Genomic DNA, 20,777 nt, shown 5'->3' with positions numbered 1-20,777 from the left:
ACCGTTTATATCCCCAAATAAAAATGACATGGATCCAGCTGGACAGTGGGTGGCACACACCTTTAAGCCCAGCACTTGGCAGGCAGAGGCAGGCAGATTTCTGAGTTTGAGGCCAGCCTGGTCTACAGAGTGAGATCCAGGACAGGCAGGGCTATACAGAGAAACCCTGTCTAGAAAAACGAAAAAGGAAAATCAAAAAAACAAAAACCAAACCAAACCAAACAAAAACAAAACAAAAAGTCATGGATCATGTGCCCTCATTTTGAATATTCATAAAGGATAAAATTCAATCTTTTATATCTGAGCTTCACACTAATTCAATCTTTATTTGATTAAAACTTTAACATCATTGACCTGTGAAGAAATGCACTGTGAGGGGTAGACTCTTTTTGTCACTGAAATTTAAAACAATACTCCTTCTCCCAAAGAATAAGAGGAAGCAGAAAGCCCTCTAGAAAAAAAGAACTCTGCAAGTCCCACACTGGAGAAGTCTGAAGATGAAGGGTCTGAAGATGAAGCCACATCTGGGGAAGATTAAAAGTGATATTTGGTGAGAGATTTTATTAAAAACAAAACAAAGGAAAACAAAACAAAACAAAACAAAACAAAAACACAAAAAAGGAAACCTCTGTAGGACATGGTTTGGGCTGTCGCTTGATTCCTGGGCTTTCTGTGCTATTTCATTTGTCTAGAATAATGTTTTTCTATTATCTATCTCTCAAAACCATTGTATGCTGAAGTGTTTAAGTTGTCATTTTGTCTCAGTCCTTTCTTTGGGAACCCTTCTCCTGAAGAGGTCAGCTATCTAAAGAGTGTTGGAAAGTTCCACCTGGCCCCAGAACATTAAGACTCCTCCCCTCCCAGGTGGAAGAGGTCAGTGGAGCATGTGGGCCTGAAGGCAGAGGCCGATTAAGCCCCTACTACCTCATTTCCTAAATATCAATCAGTTTAAAGGGCTCAATGTTCTGCCAATCACATTGTACCTAGATGCTTATGCTCTATTCCACTCCTGGAAACTGAATAAAAACTCACCAAACAGGTTCCCTGGTGTGCAGCCTCTCCTTAGGGTGCAGGATGACCCCAGCACACTGGAACAATAAATTCCTGTTGCTTTTGCATTGATTGCCCGCTCCATGTGGTGGTTCACTCAGAGGGTCCCTGATAGCTAAGACTCCTCAGAGTCTTACACTCCCCCCACGAAAGCCATGTCAATCAATCACTGGAGGGACTGTTTCCTCTTTGTGTTATCAATGGATGGAAGGAATGTCATGGCTTAAAGGCAATAAGGTTTGAGGTGGACACATGGAAACTGCTTTTTGCTAGAGAATAGCAACTTGAACAATAATCAAAAACAAAAAAAATTAGAAAGGTTTTAATTAAATAATTGTTCTTTCTTTTCCTGTACTTTTGACAGACCAGGTGTCATTTCACATGAGCATATATGTTTAAACTGTAAATGTCAAAAAAGAATCACGACTCTAAATTTGTACTAGTGAGGCAGTTGAGAGGTGAACATGAATTCTGGATTTTTAACTCAGTGCTCACATTATTTTCTTGGGTGTGGAGGGAATGGTGTTCGTGAAATGTAGTACATTTGTTAATCTCAAAGAGATTCAGAGCCAGTGGTTCCTTTGTCTTGATAAGAATCTTTTTTTTTCTTAAAGTGGGCCACCATAATCAGTCTTAATTTCATGTTTCATTCATGTTTTCATTGATTCAAGTTTTAAAAATCCATCCTGTTTGGGGGTAAACTTTTACCTGTGATCAAACATTAAAACATGATTTCAATGAAGTTTTTTGTAAGTCAGGGAAGGTTTCTTATATAACAGCTGATGATGATCTACTGCCAATCAGCAGGAAGCAGAATCTCACTGCTACAGATATGAGGGACAAGACAGAGATGCAGCCCTGGGAACAGGAAGAAGAGCCACGTTCAAGCTAAGTAAACCTGGCTCAGGTACTTATTTGAGAATAGTGAGCAGAAAAATAAACCAAGCAATGCTGAGCTTTCTAATAAAAAATTTAGGAGATAATAAAATAAATATTTTTAAATTATTCGAAGACATTTAAAACTAGTATTTAATTTTTTGTATGCTTGTTATGCAAAATTTGGCAAAAGAAAATGAGTTCCCATATTAAACCATTGAAAACCATATTAAAAGAAACTTGGAAGGCTTTTTTTTTTTTTGATGAAGTCTCAAATGATAACTTACGCTTTATGGATGAAGCAGTAGTACAGTACAGTATTAGCGAATTGATGCCCACCAGCTATATGAGTTTGTGAGCAAATGAATCCATATCTGTATGTCTATTTAAGTGTAAATGGTACCAAACTGAAATGTACTCTCCTTTAAATTTCATACATGTGTCATCGAGATCTTTCTATGTCAACACTTACCATTTATGTTGTATGTTTTAATAAAACACATCAAACATCTTCCAGACTCCTAATCATTACAATATACTTTATGTAAAATTTTGTCTTTATTAAACCTTAATATCAATAAAATAAATCTAGGGCACATATGAGAAAATTTATTGACGATGGAACTAAAGAAATGAGATTATTGGATCCATTACCATGAACATACATAAGAGATAAAGCCTCATCTACTTGTATCAATGGGCAGTGCTGTATCTTCACATATTTCAAAATTTGAAGGAAATAATCATAATTTTTGTTAACACAATTAGTTTATAGAAGTCATTTCTTTTTCAACTGGAATCATTGTCATAGGTGAAAGATCAAGTATTCTTTTAAATGTTATAATTCACTTTTAAAATTTCATACTAATTCTTTCTCACGTTGGGAGCCATATGTTGTGTAAGATTCATTATTTTAGAAAGGTAACATCTGTTGCTGTTTTATCAGATGGCTTCTGGTTTTGATTCTATGTTTGTCTTCCTTGTTCTTAACTGCTGTTTGCCTCTTTGCTGTGACATAAAGGACAGAATTAAGACACAAAATCATTTTATTCTCACAAAAAACAGTAGAAAGTGGTTTTCCAAGGGGTATGAGTTTTTTCATTACACACACACACACACACACACACACACACACACACACACACACACACATATAATTTGCTTTGTTTTTCTTTTAGGTACTCCCACCAGTGATGAAACCAGGTACTCTTTACTCCACACCACATTCTAGCCAGCACATGCTATTTCTCGAGGGTTTTTTTTTGTTGTTTGTTTTTGTTTTTGTTTTTGATCTTAACCACTGCAATGGCAGTAAGCTAGAACCTCAGAGTTGTTTGATATGCATTTTCCCTAAGTACTAAGGAAAATTAATGACTACGGACTTTGAACATTTTTTTAAGTGCTTTTCTGGCCATTAGAGAATCCTTTGTTGAGAACTGTCTGCTTATCTCTGTACCTCATTTTTAATTGGGTTATTTGATTTGTTGTTGTCTAACTTCTTGAGTTATTTGTAAATTTTGCATATTAGCCCTCTGTCAGAAGTTCCTATCCCTATCTGAGGGCTGTGGTTTTATTCCTCTTGACAGTGTCTTTTGCCTTGCAGAAGCTTTGCAGTTTCATGAGGTCCCATTTACTAACTTGATTTTAAAGCTTGAGCCATTGATGTTCTGTTCAGGAAATAGTCTCCTGCCCCACTTTTCTTTCCTACTTTCTCTTCTATGATCATTAGTTTACCAGGTATTATTTTGAGGTCCTTTATCCACTTGGATTTGAATTTTGTGCATGCTGATAGATATGTATCTATTTTTCATTTTACTACATCCAGATAAGCCAGCAACACTTGTTAAAAATGCTTTCATTTTTCCACTATGTGGTTTTGGCTTCTGTATCAGAAGTAATGTGTTCATAGGTCTGTGGGTTTATTTCTGAGTCTTCCATTCCATTCCATTGATCAACATTTCTGTTTCAGTACCAATACTGTGCAGGGTTTTTTTTTTTTTTTGTTGTTGTTGTTGTTTTTTTTTTTTTTTTTCCATCACTATATTCCAGCTTGAGGTCAGGGATGGTGATTTCTCCTGAAGTTCTTTTATTGTTCAGGATTGTTTTGGCAATCCTAGGGATTATTTTTTTTCCATATGAAGTTGAGAATCACTCTTTTAAGGTCTATAAAAATTGTGTTAAAATTTTGACAAAGACTGCATTGAATCTATAGATTTCTTTTGGTAGGATGACCATTTCTTGATCCTACCATGAGCATGGGAGATATTTCTATCTTATGATAGATTCTAAAATTTCTGTCTTTAAGGACTTGAAGTTTTTGACATATGGAACTTTCACTTGCTTATTTAGAGATATACTAATATATTTTATATTATTCATGGCTGTAAAGGTTGTTTTTTCCCTAATTTCTTTGCTGGCCAGCTTATCCTTTGTATAATTGAGGGCTACTGATTTCTCTGACTTAATTTTGTATCCAGCCACTTAACTGAAGGTGCTTTTCAGCTGTAGGAGTTCTTTGTTTGAAGCTTGGGGGTCATTTATGTATACTATCCCATCATCCTCTAGTAGAGATAATGTGATAGAATTTTCATCTCCTTCATCTTCTTTACTTGTCTTACTGCTAGAGCTAGAAATTTGAGTACTTTATTGAATAGATAGGGAGAGAGTGGGCAGACTTCCTTTGTCTCTGATTTTAGTGGAAATGTGATTTTTTTTTTTTTTTTTTTTTGGTTGGAAGACTTTCTGTGATCACTCCTATTTCTTTCAGGGTTGTAGGGCTATTTTAATAGTTGTGTGATCTTGATGAAACTTTGGTGTTTTCTGTGTACAAAATCATCTATTTCATTAGGATTTTCTAATTTTTGTAGTACAGGATTTTGAAGTAAAACCTATGATTCTTTGAATTTCTTTTTTTTTTCCATTTTTTATTAGGTATTTAACTCATTTACATTTCCAATGCTATACCAAAAGTCCCCCATATCCACCCACCCCCACTCCCCTGCCCACCCACTCCCCCTTTTTGGCCCTGGTGTTCCCCTGTACTGGGGCATATAAAGTTTGCAAGTCCAATGGGCCTCTCTTTCCAGTGATGGCCGACTAGGCCATCTTTTGATATATATGCAGCTAGAGTCAAGAGCTCCGGGGTACTGGTTAGTTCATAATGTTGTTCCACCTATAGGGTTGCAAATCCCTTTAGCTCCTTGGCTACTTTCTCTAGCTCCTCCATTGGGAGCCCTATGATCCATCCATTAGCTGACTGTGGGCATCCACTTCTGTGTTTGCTAGGCCCCGGCATAGTCTCACAAGAGACAGCTACATCTGGGTCCTTTCAATAAAATCTTGCTAGTGTATGCAATGGTGTCAGCGTTTGGATGCTGATTATGGGGTGGATCCCTGGATATGGCAGTCTCTACATGGTCCATCCTTTCATCTCAGCTCCAAACTTTGGCTCTGTAACTCCTTCCATGGGTGTTTTGTTCCCAAATCTAAGGAGGGGCATAGTGTCCACACTTCAGTCTTCATTCTTCTTGAGTTTCATGTGTTTAACAAATTATATCTTATATCTTGGGTATCCTAGGTTTGGGGCTAATATCCACTTATCAGTGAATACATATTGTGTGAGTTTCTTTGTGAATGTGTTACCTCACTCAGGATGATGCCCTCCAGGTCCATCCATTTGGCTAGGAACTTCATAAATTCATTCTTTTTAATAGCTGAGTAGGACTCCATTGTGTAGATGTACCACATTTTCTGTATCCATTCCTCTGTTGAGGGGCATCTAGGTTCTTTCCAGCTTCTGGCTATTATAAATAAGGCTGCTATGAACATAGTGGAGCATGTGTCCTTCTTACCTGTTGGGGCATCTTCTGGATATATGCCCAGGAGAGGTATTGCTGGATCCTCCGGTAGTACTATGTCCAGTTTTCTGAGGAACCGCCAGACTGATTTCCAGAGTGGTTGTACAAGCCTGCACTCCCACCAACAATGGAGGAGTGTTCCTCTTTCTCCACATCCACGCCAGCATCTGCTGTCACCTGAATTTTTGATCTTAGCCATTCTGACTGGTGTGAGGTGGAATCTCAGGGTTGTTTTGATTTGCATTTCCCTGATGATTAAGGATGTTGAACATTTTTTCAAGTGCTTCTCTGCCATTCGGTATTCCTCAGGTGAGAATTCTTTGTTCAGTTCTGAGCCCCATTTTTTAATGGGGTTATTTGATTTTCTGAAGTCCACCTTCTTGAGTTCTTTATATATGTTGGATATTAGTCCCCTATCTGATTTAGGATAGGTAAAGATCCTTTCCCAATCTGTTGGTGGTCTTTTTGTCTTATTGACGGTGTCTTTTGTCTTGCAGAAACTTTGGAGTTTCATTAGGTCCCATTTGTCAATTCTCGATCTTACAGCACAAGCCATTGCTGTTCTGTTCAGGAATTTTTCCCCTGTGCCCATATCTTCAAGGCTTTTCCCCACTTTCTCCTCTATAAGTTTCAGTGTCTCTGGTTTTATGTGAAGTTCCTTGATCCACTTAGATTTGACCTTAGTACAAGGAGATAAGTATGGATCGATTCGCATTCTTCTACACGATAACAACCAGTTGTGCCAGCACCAATTGTTGAAAATGCTGTCTTTCTTCCACTGGATGGTTTTAGCTCCCTTGTCGAAGATCAAGTAACCATAGGTGTGTGGGTTCATTTCTGGGTCTTCAATTCTATTCCATTGGTCTACTTGTCTGTCACTATACCAGTACCATGCAGTTTTTATCACAACTGCTCTGTAGTAAAGCTTTAGGTCTGGCATGGTGATTCCGCCAGAAGTTCTTTTATCCTTGAGAAGACTTTTTGCTATCCTAGGTTTTTTGTTATTCCAGACAAATTTGCAAATTGCTCCTTCCAATTCGTTGAAGAATTGAGTTGAAATTTTGATGGGGATTGCATTGAATCTGTAGATTGCTTTTGGCAAGATAGCCATTTTTACAATGTTGATCCTGCCAATCCATGAGCATGGGAGATCTTTCCATCTTCTGAGATCTTCCTTAATTTTTTTCTTCAGAGATTTGAAGTTTTTATCATACAGATCTTTCACTTCCTTAGTTAGAGTCACGCCAAGATATTTTATATTATTTGTGACTATTGAGAAGGGTGTTGTTTCCCTAATTTCTTTCTCAGCCTGTTTATTCTTTGTATAGAGAAAGGCCATTGACTTGTTTGAGTTTATTTTCTATCCAGCTACTTCACCGAAGCTGTTTATCAGGTTTAGGAGTTCTCTGGTAGAATTTTTAGTGTCACTTATATATACTATCATATCATCTGCAAAAAGTGATATTTTGACTTCCTCTTTTCCAATTTGTATCCCCTTGATCTCCTTTTGTTGTCGAATTGCTCTGGCTAATACTTCAAGTACTATGTTGAAAAGGTAGGGAGAAAGTGGGCAGCCTTGTCTAGTCCCTGATTTTAGTGGGATTGCTTCCAGCTTCTCTCCATTTACTTTGATGTTGGCTACTGGTTTGCTGTAGATTGCTTTTATCATGTTTAGGTATGGGCCTTGAATTCCTGATCTTTCCAAAACTTTTATCATGAATGGGTGTTGGATCTTGTCAAATGCTTTTTCTGCATCTAACGAGATGATCATGTGGTTTTTGTCTTTGAGTTTGTTTATATAATGGATTACATTGATGGATTTTCGTATATTAAACCATCCCTGCATCCCTGGAATAAAACCTACTTGGTCAGGATGGATGATTGCTTTAATGTGTTCTTGGATTCGGTTAGCGAGAATTTTATTGAGGATTTTTGCATCGATATTCATAAGAGAAATTGGTCTGAAGTTCTCTATCTTTGTTGGATCTTTCTGTGGTTTAGGTATCAGAGTAATAGTGGCTTCATAAAATGAGTTGGGTAGAGTACCTTCTACTTCTATTTTGTGAAATAGTTTGTGCAGAATTGGAATTAGATCTTCTTTGAAGGTCTGATAGAACTCTGCACTAAACCCATCTGGTCCTGGGCTTTTTTTGGTTGGGAGACTATTAATAACTGCTTCTATTTCTTTAGGTGATATGGGACTGTTTAGATGGTCAACTTGATCCTGATTCAACTTTGGTACCTGGTATCTGTCCAGAAATTTGTCCATTTCATCCAGGTTTTCCAGTTTTGTTGAGTATAGCCTTTTGTAGAAGGATCTGATGGTGTTTTGGATTTCTTCAGGATCTGTTGTTATGTCTCCCTTTTCAGTTCTGATTTTGTCAATTAGAATGCTTTCCCTGTGCCCTCTAGTGAGTCTGGCTAAGGGTTTGTCTATCTTGTTGATTTTCTCAAAGAACCAACTCCTCGTTTGGTTAATTCTTTGAATAGTTCTTCTTGTTTCCACTTGGTTGATTTCACCCCTGAGTTTGATTATTTCCTGCCGTCTACTCCTCTTGGGTGAATTTGCTTCCTTTTTTTCTAGGGCTTTTAGATGTGTTGTCAAGCTGCTAGTATGTGCTGTCTCCCGTTTCTTCTTGGAGGCACTCAGAGCTATGAGTTTCCCTCTTAGAAATGCTTTCATTGTGTCCCATAGGTTTGGGTACGTTGTGGCTTCATTTTCATTAAACTCTAAAAAGTCTTTAATTTCTTTCTTTATTCCTTCCTTGACCAAGGTATCATTGAGAAGAGTGTTATTCAGTTTCCACGTGAATGTTGGCTTTCCATTATTTATGTTGTTATTGAAGATCAGTCTTAGGCCATGGTGGTCTGATAGGATACATGGGACAATTTCAATATTTTTGTATCTATTGAGGCCTGTTTTGTGACCAATTATATGGTCAATTTTGGAGAAGGTCCGTGAGGTGCTGAGAAGAAGGTATATCCTTTTGTTTTAGGATAAAATGTTCTGTAGATATCTGTCAGGTCCATTTGTTTCATAACTTCTGTTAATTTCACTGTGTCCCTGTTTAGTTTCTGTTTCCACGATCTGTCCTTTGAAGAAAGTGGTGTGTTGAAGTCTCCCACTATTATTGTGTGAGGTGCAATGTATGCTTTGAGCTTTACTAAAGTGTCTCTAATGAATGTGGCTGCCCTTGCATTTGGTGCGTAGATATTCAGAATTGAGAGTTCCTCTTGGAGGATTTTACCTTTGATGAGTATGAAGTGTCCCTCCTTGTCTTTTTTGATAACTTTGGGTTGGAAGTCGATTTTATCCGATATTAAAATGGCTACTCCAGCTTGTTTCTTCAGTCCATTTGCTTGGAAAATTGTTTTCCAGCCTTTCACTCTGAGGTAGTGTCTGTCTTTTTCCCTGAGATGGGTTTCCTGTAAGCAGCAGAATGTTGGGTCCTGTTTGTGTAGCCAGTCTGTTAGTCTATGTCTTTTTATTGGGGAATTGAGTCCATTGATATTAAGAGATATTAAGGAAAAGTAATTGTTGCTTCCTTTTATTTTTGTTGTTAGAGTTGGCATTCTGTTCTTGTGGCTGTCTTCTTTTTGGTTTGTTGAATGATTACTTTCTTAGTTGTTCTAGGGCATGATTTCCGTCCTTGTATTGCTTCTTTTCTGTTATTATCCTTTGAAGGGCTGGATTCGTGGAAAGATATTGTGTGAATTTGGTTTTGTCGTGGAATACTTTGGTTTCTCCATCTATGGTAATTGAGAGTTTGGCCGGGTATAGTAGCCTGGGCTGGCATTTGTGTTCTCTTAGTGTCTGTATAACATCTGTCCAGGCTCTTCTGGCTTTCATAGTCTCTGGTGAAAAGTCTGGTGTAATTCTGATAGGCCTTCCTTTATATGTTACTTGACTTTCTCCCTTACTGCTTTTAATATTCTATCTTTATTTAGTGCATTTGTTGTTCTGATTATTATGTGTCGGGAGGAATTTCTTTTCTGGTCCAGTCTATTTGGAGTTCTGTAGGCTTCTTGTATGATCATGGGCATCTCTTTTTTTATGTTTGGGAAGTTTTCTTCTATTATTTTGTTGAAGATATTAGCTGGCCCTTTAAGTTGAAAATCTTCATTCTCATCAATTCCTATTATCCGTAGGTTTGGTCTTCTCATTGTGTCCTGGATTACCTGGATGTTTTGAGTTAGGATCCTTTTGCATTTTGTATTTTCTTTGACTGTTGTGTCGATGTTCTCTATGGAATCTTCTGCACCTGAGATTCTCTCTTCCATTTCTTGTATTCTGTTGCTGATGCTCGCATCTATGGTTCCAGATCTCTTTCCTAGGGTTTCTATCTCCAGCGTTGCCTCGCTTTGGGTTTTCTTTATTGTGTCTACTTCCCCTTTTAGTTCTAGTATGGTTTTGTTCATTTCCATCACCTGTTTGGATGTGTTTTCCTGTTTTTCTTTAATGATTTCTACCTGTTTGGCTGTGTTTTCCTGCTTTTCTTTAAGGGCCTGTAACTCTTTAGCAGTGCTCTCCTGTAATTCTTTAAGTGACTTATGAAAGTCCTTCTTGATGTCCTCCATCATCATCATGAGAAATGTTTTTAAATCTGGGTCTAGATTTTCGGTTGTGTTGGGGTGCCCAGGACTAGGTGGGGTGGGAGTGCTGCGTTCTGATGATGGTGAGTGGTCTTGATTTCTGTTAGTAGGATTCTTACGTTTGCCTTTCGCCATCTGGTAATCTCTGAAGCTGTTTTAGTTGTCACTGTTAAGAGCTTGTTCTTCAGGTGACTCTGTTAGCCTCTATGAGCAGACCTGGAGGGTAGCACTCTCCTTAGTTTCAGTGGGCAGAGTAATCTCTGCAGGCAAGCTCTCTTCTTGCAAGGCAGGTACCCAGATATCTGGTGTTCGAACCAGACTCCTGGCAGAAGTTGTGTTCCACTCACTAGAGGTCTTAGGATCACGTGTGGAATCCTGTGTGGGCCCTTGCGGGTGTCAGGCGACTCAGCTGGCAAGGTAGCCCGGGGCTCGAGTGGAGTGGAAGGGGTTTGTGCCCCAGATCAAGCCCGGGTAGCCTGCTTCCCTATGTACTGCAGTCTCAAGTTCCGCGCGATTGGATTGGGGCAGGCGCTGTGTTCCACTCACCAGAGGTCTTAGGATCCCGTGGGGAGTCCCGTGTGGGCCCTTGCGGGTGTTGGGCAAGACTCTGCTGGCAAGGTAGCCCGGGGCTCGAGTCTCGAGTCGAGCGGAAGGGACTTGTGCCCCAGATCAGGCCCGGGTAGCCTGCTTCCCTATGTACCGCAGTCTCAAGTTCCGCGTGATTGGATTGGGGCAGGCGCTGTGTTCCACTCACCAGAGGTCTTAGGATCCCGTGGGGAGTCCCGTGTGGGACCTTGTGGGTGTTGGGCAAGACTCTGCTGGCAAGGAAGCCCGGGGCTTGAGTCTCCTCTTTGAATTTCATCAGTGTCACTTGTTATGTCTCCCGTTTCATTACTGATTATTTATTTATTTATTTATTTATTTATTTATTTATTTATTTAGATAATGTTTCTCGGGGTCTTGATTAGTTTTTCTATTAGTTTGTTTATCTTGTTGTTTTTTTTTTTTTTTTTTTTTTTTTTTTCATACAACCAGGTCATAGTTTCCTTGATTCTTTGTATTGTTTTATTTCTAACTGATTGTTTTCAGCCCTGATTTAGATTATTTCCTGCCTTCTACTCCTCTTTGGTGTGCTTCCTCTTCCTCTTCCTCTTCCTCTTCCTCTTCCTCTTCCTCTTCCTCTTCCTCTTCCTCTTCCTCTTCCTCTTCCTCTTCTTCTTCTTCTTCTTCTTCTTCTTCTTCTTCTTCTTCTTCTTCCTCCTTTCTCTTCTTCCTCCCCATCCTCCTCCTCCTCCTCCTCTCACTCCTCCTCCCTTTTCTCCTTCTCCTCATCCTTTTCTTTTTCCTAGAGCTTTCAGGTATACTTTTAAAGTGTTGGTATGAGAATTTCTAATTTCTTTATAGAGACACTTAGTGCTTTGAACTTTATGCTTATTACTTGTTTAGTTGTGTCCCATAAATTTGGGTATCTTGTGCCTTCATTTTAATTGAATTTTAGAAATTCCTTAGTTTCCTTTTTTACTTTATTCCCTGACATTAAAGTCATTGAGTAGAAAATAGTTAAATTTCTATGAGTTTGTAGGCTTTTCAGTGTTCTGTTGTTGAAATGAGCAACTCGTGGTGGCCTGATACAAGGCATTATTTCAATTGTTTGTATCTGTTGAAGTTTGCTTTGTAAGCTAGCATATGATTAATTTTAGATAAGGATCCATGAGGTGCAGAGAAGTTATATTCTTTTGTGTCTGGGTTAAAGGTTTCATAGATATGTTAGGTCCATTTGGTTTATAACATGCATTCGTTCCATTATTTCTCTGTTTAGTTTCTGTCTTGATGATCTGTTCATTGGTGGGAGTGGGCTGTTAAAGTCTCCTACTATTACTCTGTGGGGTTTGTTATGTTTTAAGCTTTAGTAATGTTTCTTTTACCAATGTGGTTGCCCTTGGTTTTGGGATATTCATATTCAGAATTGAGATATCATGTTAGTGGATTTTTCCTTTCAAAAATATGAAATGATCCTCCCCAGGTCTTTTGATTACTTTTGATTGAAAATCTATTTTACTAGACATTACAATGGCTATTGCAAGCTTGCTTTGTAGGACCGTTTGCTTGGCAAACTGTTTTTCCAGCTCTTTACTTTGAGGTAATATATTTGTGGTTGAGGTGTGTTTTCTTGTATGCAGCATAATGATGGATCCTGTTTTCATATCCATCTGTTAGTTTGTTTCTTTTTTTAATTGGGGAATTGTGTCCATTGATGTTGAGAGAATAATAATGACCAATGATAATTCCTGTTAATTTAATTTGATGTTGGTGGTATTAGCTTGTGTGTGTATGTCTGTGTCTGTGAGTGTGTGTGTGTGTTTGTGTGTGTGTGTGTGTGTGTGTGTGTGTGTGTGTGTGTGTGTGTGTACTTCCCATGTTTTTTTTTTTTCCTGGTGTGGAATCATTTATTTCCTGTTTTTTCTTATGTAGTTAAACTCCTTCTGTTGCAGTTCTCCTTCAAGTGTTTTCTTTAGGCCTGAGTTTTTGGGTAGATTTATTATTGTTTAAGTGGCTTTATCTTGGAATATCTTGTTAGCTCCATCTGTGGGACTGAGAGTGTTGCTGGGTTAAGCAGTCTAGGGTAGCAACTGTGGTTTCTTAGAGGCTATAATACATCTGTTCACATTCCTTTCACTTATACAGTCTTTGTGGAAAACTTTAGTGTAATTCTTATAGGTCTATCTTTGTATGCTTGGCTTTTTTTCTTTGCAGCTTTTAATATTCTTTCTTCTGTAGATTTTGTGTTCTGATTATTATGAAGTGGGATTTTTTTTGGGGGGGCTGTTCAATCTAATTGGTGTTCTGTAATCTTCTTGTATGTTTATAGGCATCTCTTTAGGTTGGCAAATTTTCTTCTGTGATTTTGTTGAAAATATTTTCTGGTTCTAGGAGATGGGACTCTTCACCTTTTATTCCTATTATACTTAGGTTATATCTTTTCATATATCCAAGATTTTCTGGTTGTTTTGTGTCAGGATTTTTTTTTTTTTTTGATTTAACCTTTCCTTTGACTGGTGTACCCATTTCTTCTATTGTTTCTTCTATTCCAGAGATTCTCTTCCAGTTCTTATATTCTGTTGGTAATGCCTGCATCTGTGACTCCTGTTCTCTTTCCTAGGAGTTTTATTTGTAAATTCCTTCAGGATTCCCTTGTGCCGTCTTCATTGCTTCTATTTCAACTTTCATGTCTTAAACAGTTTTATTCATCTCCTTCACCTGCTTAATTGTATTTTCCTCTGTTTCTTTAAGGGATTTACTAATTTCCTCTTTAAAGGCCTCTACCTGTTTGATTTTATTTTTCTGTATTTCTTTGAAGGATTTATTCATTTCCTCTTTAGAGGCTTCTATCATTTTTAGGAGATTGGACTTACGGTAAGTTTCTTGTGCTTCAGTTATGTTAGACTATTCAGGGTGTTTGTAATGAGATATACTATACTCTGAAGCATCCATGGAGCCCTGGAAATGATTGGTTTTGTTCTTATGCTAGTCTTTAGCCATATGGTTGTTCCTGGATGGGCTGGGTGTAGCAGGTATTGAGAAGGCAAGCCTAATCTCGATGTTTTCCATGCAGGTGGGATGTTCTTGGTGTAGCAAGGCTGGATGTTCCTTGTTTGGCAGGCCTCATGAAGGCAGAGACAGCTGTGGCCCTACAATGGAGTGGGGAGGGGAAATGCCTTTGACTAACTCACAGGACTTGGCATGCCCTGTGAGACAGGCTAGGAATTGGAGGAATGAATCTAACCTAGTTTTTCCTTGTTCAGTGGGTTGGGTGCTACTTCAAGGGGATGTATTTTTAAGCTTAAGTTCCAGTTATAGTGAAAAACACATAAAATTAATCATACTTTTATTGTGTGGCTTAGTAATTTTATGTATATGCACATTGTTGGGGAATCAATTTCCAGAATGTCTTTATTTTGAAAAGCAGAAACTGTATTAAATCAATAAGTCTGTATTTCTTTCCCATCTACTTTCATTTGTTTTGTTATTTAACTATTTTGGATACTTCATATAACAACTTCAGTAACTATTGGCATATAAATCTATCTTTTGAATGTGACTAAAATCTAAACTAAGCAAAACTCTACTGCTACTCACAAATCATTAAAATGAAGAAGTATAAACGAAATAAACTAACCCAAGTGATTCCGGAGTTTACAACACTCTGCCTGGCTTCTGTTTCAAATAATACTCATGTATTTTTAACTTGAATTATTTTTTATGTTTTTGTTTTAAAAAAAATCTAAATTTAATTTAATGCACCTAAAGCTTGCCTGAATTATAGTGAATTCTTTTTTTTGTTTGTTTGTTTGTTTGTTTTTGAAGAATTCTTTCTTCAGGAAAGAATTGTGATACAGTTTTATGTAAAACCTTTTTTTCATTTTTTATTAGATATTTTCTTCATTTATATTTCAAATGCTATCCCAAAAGTCCCCTATATCCCCCCACCCTGCCCTGCTCCCCCACCCACCCACTCCCACTTCTTGGCCCTGGCTTTCCCCTGTAGTGGGGCATATAAAGTTTGCAAGACCAAGGGGCCTCTCTTCCCAATGATGGCCGACTGGGCCATCCTCTGCTACATTTGTAGCTAGAGACACGAGCTCTGAGGGTACTGGTTACTTTAAAATTAAACCCAATGTCCATTAAAATTACAAGTTTATCACATAACAAATAATAGAAAATTTTAGATTTTGATCCCTTAGAATAATATATGAGTGTCTCTAAAATGCAAATATATAAGCATGTGCCGTGAAGGTATTGGTCACTACTCTCCTTTAACACTTGGCTTAAGTTTTTTATTTTTGGTTTTGGGCTTTTGTTGATGCTTTTGTTTTTGTTTATGTTTGTTTGCTTATATATTTTATATCTTGACTTTACCCAAAAGTTTTTCATGGGTTGCTTCATTTTGCCCTTGTCTAATCCAAATGCATACAAGTTCATAAAACACTAAAACATTTAAGGGAAAAGTCTAAAAAATGATTAAATGTTTTTCTCTGTTTCTTCATTATTTATGAATTACCTGTGCTGTCAACCATCCCATAAACTCCTCAGTTTTACCAGGAGATTTTCCTGTTATATCTTGGCTGATGCTCTGCCATCCTTGCATTAGCATAGCATGCGAAGTGTCTTACAGTCTTTATTATGAATGCCAAGGTAGTTTTGATCACCTTTAAAGGACTGAAAGACAAAAATGTTTGACACCATAGTAAAAGTTTTTTTTCTCTTTCCTTTCAGATACCACAAAAAGCCATATTTTTGAAAATATCTGATCCATTATTCTATAAATATAGCCAGGTACTCAAAAACTATAAATAGCATAAAAATAAATAATAAGAATAGAAAAATAGTAATATTAAAGAAAAAAGTAGAGAAATTCAGATTTCATAGTATTTTACATTTATGATTTCTTATTTATGATCTGGCCAGGTATATACCTGGATTTTCATAAAAGTTATCAAATATAAACACATGGAATACAAAGATATATGCAATATTAACATTTATTTCTAAAATGTGTTCAAATTTACTGAGTTGTTTGCAAAATATCTTGTTGATTTAAGAAGCAGAATATTGTCTGTCATATAAACTACCAACTTTAATCAGCAGGTGTTCGCTTCAGGTAGTCATAGCTTCATCCAAAGAGTATTTTTATGTCAGTATCTGTTAAATCGACCGTGTAGAAATCTGGTTCCTGGAGAGAATTTTTGGAAATTTTTGCTATCCTGTTGTTTTGAATGGAATCAATATCATGTTTCTTCTTCTTAGTGGAAAGAAAACGCTAGGGTTGTGCTTTGAATGGTACATTTCTCAGGCTCACTAGTTTAAATGTAGTTACGTTTCCTTTTTGTCACTGAAGTAACAGACAACAGTAACTATTCAAACTATGATGATACAATAACAAAAATCAATTTCCAGAATGTTTTCATTTCCCTGTCCATGTAATATTCTTACTTGGAGCTATACTTCATCATATCTTCATGCAGTCACCAGAAAACTTCTTACTGAGCTGAGGAAAATAGTTGTTGGCACTTTAAAGTCCTATAACAAGAAGAAAGACACTTCTCACTTGCATGTAACAGCTGTGAAAATGTTCAAAATCATGTATCTATCTATTTACTCTCACACTGAAAACAGTATTGTAGGCATCCTATTTTAGTTTCTATTTAGTACTAGTGTTCTAAAAACACTCTAGTTTTTACTATGAAATAAGTATATTGCCAGAGCATTTAGAAAATATATAATTTATACCTGCTACCTTGAAGTAGTTGCATTTTATTTATTTATTTGTATAATATATCTCACCTTAAACTCCAAAAAAATGTATTGCAATTTTACTTTATGAATTTGCTTAACTTCCAAAGCACAGTATTTCATCAAAGTTGTCTTAGTAAATGTCAATATTTGGTGGTTCAAACCAGTTAAAATCCAAACAAAGAATAGGGAATATGGACATGAAGCCCCTCTCCATCCCGCTGTTCCTCCCCTCAAAGCCCTACCAGATCTGAGCCCCTAAGAATAATTAATCCTCCCAGCCTGGCCTGCTGAGAAAGAAAAATAAAAAAAAATGTAGATATGTTAGAAAACTGTTCATAACATGTATAACAATGTTTAGATTTAAATGAAACTTGGAGAGAATGTAGAAAATAGGCCTACCTTTCTTCTAACGCAGATATTTAGCTTTGGTGTCTGTTCACATTCTGGTTACCAATCACATGCAAGAAAGTGAGGTCCCTCCTGCATTGCCTAGTCATCCTGATAGCTTGGCTTTATGCACAAGTACTCCATATATATTCTGAGACTGATAAAAGCTTCCATTTGATCAACAAAAGCATCCTTGAAGTTCTTGGGATAATAGTAGTTTGACTTTTCTGTATGCATTTGATGGGCCTGAAAATTTGTCTTTTCTGTCAAATTCTTTCAGAAGTCATCCTTGTTAAATAAGGAGAGAAAAATCTATGCTTGTGGTTTCTCCAGTGATATGACTTGAAATGTTCACTGTCCCTTCATCATCCTCACTGAAACTTAGTTCCACAGTTAGTGCCACAAAGTTCCTAGTCCAATCCTCATCGATCATACCAGCATGCCCCCTTCACTTGGTTGAGGGGAATGGGCACGCCCCTTTTGCCTTCTTCCAACATTCTGTCTTTCATTTTCAGAATTGCCACTTTCAACTTCACTCAATGCTTCTACAATGTAATCATCACTTGAACCAGAAAGAAAAAGGTAATCTTTTTTAAGGTAATTTTTTTAAAGGTAATCTTTTTTTTTTAAAGGTAATTACTTGCTTTCTTCATGGTCAATTTTTCCCTGAAATAATTTCAAAATACAACGAAAACAGACAGTTTTTGTTTTGTTTTAAGTTGGTATTTTGAATATTATTGAATTTGAAATTATTTGAATAATATACTTGTTTGTTTGTTTGTTTTGATTTTTGTTATTTTTCCATAGAGAACATGTAGTTTTCTACCAAATGAAAGTAAGCAGAGGATCTGGGAGAAGTTGGGAGAGGAGGAAGAGTATAATGTAAATACATTGTATGAATTTTTTAAAAATATAAATGAATTGTTTTTAAAAATTAGAACTTTAGAACTGTAAACCTTCAAATATACTTTGAGCAAATATATTGTTTTATTTCAAAGTTATTGGGACAGTTTTAAAATTTAAAGAAATGAAAGAACAGATGTATTTCTAAAGGTCTGGATGAGGAATAACTAAAACTGTTCATGTAAGGAGCAGATATTATCAGAAAGGCTTGCAATTGTGAAATATTTTGTTTTCCTCTTTATGGTATCTTTTCTGTTTTCCATCTGTTGCTATGCAAAAACAGCCAACTTATAACAGGGGCATCTTTATTTAGCTTATACTTTCAGGTCACACTCCATCACTTAGAAGAGTCAGGACAGGAAGCCATGCAGGACATCAAAAACAACCTTGCTTGCAATTGCCCACAGCTTCAACTCTATCAAGGGAACTCATTCACAGTTAAAAACGTACAGCAGAAATTACAAACTATGCTCCCTGTTCAGAGCATCATGCTTCACAAGCTTTTTAGTTAGCCCAGAACCACCTTTCTAGCAATGGTCCTGTCCACAGTGGGCTGGAATCTTCTGCATAAATTAACAATGAATATATTGCCCCACAGACATATTCACAGGCCAATATGATCAGGTAATCCCTTTACTGAGACTGCCTTATCACGTGGTGGTAGGCTATGCCAATCTGAAACCCAAAGCATGAAGGGACAACATCCATGACTACATAATTTGTTGTAATATTCTACTTTATAAAATGTGTAATTTTTTATTAAAAGATTATGTGCCTAGTCTTATAGTAACTAGTTATGCTGTGTTTGATTGGTATTCCAGGAATTCCTGCCCTTTTCTGGAAGGAAATGGAGGAGGAGTGGATCTGGGGGGAGAAGGGAGGTAGCAAGTTGGAGGAATGGAGGGAAGGGGAAATGTCGTTAGGATTCAATGTATGAAAAAAATTATACACACACACACACACACACACACACACACACACACACACATACATACATACATATATATGTAAAGTAAAAAACTTCAATGCCGTTTTTTCACTGTTATTGAAACACATATATATGTCTATCATATATATTCATACACTTCATATATGTGAACACATATGGAACTATAACTTGCTGTGACCATTTAAAGTATCTCATATGTACTTTTAGGGCTATCCACTTGGTATTGGATGGACACTAAGGGCCTCATTCTTAGAGAAGAACAATTCTCCTTACCTAATCACTTTTTGCTTGAGATTTCCCACATCTCCTTGACATATCAACTGGTGCTTTCATTGCTCATGTCTTGGTTAGGCAGCCATATTGTTGACATTGTAGGAGTGTTGCATCCTACTCATATCTATAAGGCACAATCCTATACCTGATTCTTTGGCTCTTACAGACTTTCTGCATGCTCCTAAGATGCCTACTGAACCTTACCTGTTGGGATTCTATTGTGACGTATCAATTGGGAAATGAGAACCTCATGCTTGCTCATTTCTCTGCATTGTAACCGCGTGTGATTTTCTGTAATGGTCTTTATCTGCTCTAAACAGAAGCTTCTTTGATGAGGGGTGAGAACTGTCCCTTACATTATGTGTAAAGTTTAATATTTAGAGTGCAGTTGGAATTACATTCGTTCAAGAAATTGGCGAATCCTAGGTTCTCTTTCAGGATCCATGGCCTCATATAACCACAGGAAAATGGCTATGGTCACATCAGTAAGCATGGGTTCATTCCTATAGAGTGGCTCATAAGAACAATTAGACAGTTGTTGGTTACTACTTGTGGGACGATGGGCTATACACAGACAGTCTGGTCTCAGAAGCAGTTCTCTCATGTCTCCTGGAATCCTGGCTCCTGTTGAAGTTATCGCCCCGCAGCCCCCACAAGAGAAGCATGGCTAACAGTCATGTAGAAAATGTCCCAAGCTTCTGACCTTCAGGCTAAACTCCTCCCCAGTTATCTAGCAACAGTAAAGATAGCACACCATAAGAGGGGCTGTTGGGCCCCACCTCGATCTCTTGTTCTTACTCCCCTTATACTTACTCTACTCTCTCCTCTCCTCTTACTCTCCTCTGTCTCTCCCTCTTATTCTCTAGCCTTTCTTTTCACTCTCCTTTTCCCCCTTCTCTCCTCTTGGCCATTCTCTCTCTCTCTCTCTCTCTCTCTCTCTCTCTCTCTCTCTCTCTCTCTCCACCTTTTCTCTTTCCCCCTGCCTTTCTAAAATAAAGCTCTAAAACCATAGACTGTCTCTGTTCATCAAGGCCCGCTGCATTTACTCTTGCCTGAGTGGGAACCTCTCCCCCTCAGCCCTCTGTCCCATAACCCCGGAGCACAGGGTGTCACCCCGGGGCCGCTTGTTGGGGGCTGCCCCTTGTTTACTGCCCGTCAAGTGGGGTCAGTGGCTTAGATGCCCACCCAGGGCCAAGTGGAAAGCATCTGGCAGCCCTCCTGTGTCTGCCTGCCCAGAACATAGGAGGAACTCTGGCTGGAAGTGGGCTATCCCCCCCCCCCCCCACACACACACCTCATTCCTCTGCCCCCTTTAGTTTCCACAACTACTAAGGTGCCATTATTTTACTTTGCCATTCTCTCTCTCTCTCTCTCTCTCTCTCTCTCTCCTCTCTCCTTCTTCCCTCCCTCTTTCTTATTTTATTTTATTTTATTTTATTTTATTTTATTTTATTTTATTTTTTGGTTTTTGAGACACGGTTTCTCTGTGTAGCCTTGGCTGTCCTGGAACTCATTTTGTAGATCAGGCTGGCCTTGAACTCAGAAGTTCACCTGCCTCTGCCTCCCAAGTGCTTGGATTAAGGCGTGCACTACCA

The 20,777-nt window shown here is 37.7% G+C and overlaps 1 long non-coding RNA gene across 1 annotated transcript; it reads right to left on the bottom strand.

The window, feature by feature from the left end:
• Positions 1 to 304: 304 nt before the first annotated feature.
• 4930470O06Rik (RIKEN cDNA 4930470O06 gene) lies at positions 305 to 19,377 on the bottom strand. The gene is made up of 4 exons (NR_126087.1): positions 19,183 to 19,377; positions 16,368 to 16,454; positions 15,436 to 15,593; positions 305 to 524 (listed from the first exon to the last, which is right to left on the bottom strand). It is a non-coding gene; the product is annotated as an RIKEN cDNA 4930470O06 gene (long non-coding RNA).
• Between the last annotated feature and the right edge of the window lie 1,400 nt (positions 19,378 to 20,777).

This window comes from Mus musculus, chromosome 8 (genome assembly GCF_000001635.26).
Source record: "Mus musculus strain C57BL/6J chromosome 8, GRCm38.p6 C57BL/6J".
Taxonomy (NCBI): domain Eukaryota; kingdom Metazoa; phylum Chordata; class Mammalia; order Rodentia; family Muridae; genus Mus; species Mus musculus.
The sequence above is the reverse complement of the archived record's forward strand: the minus strand, read 5'-3'. Positions and strand labels throughout refer to the sequence as shown.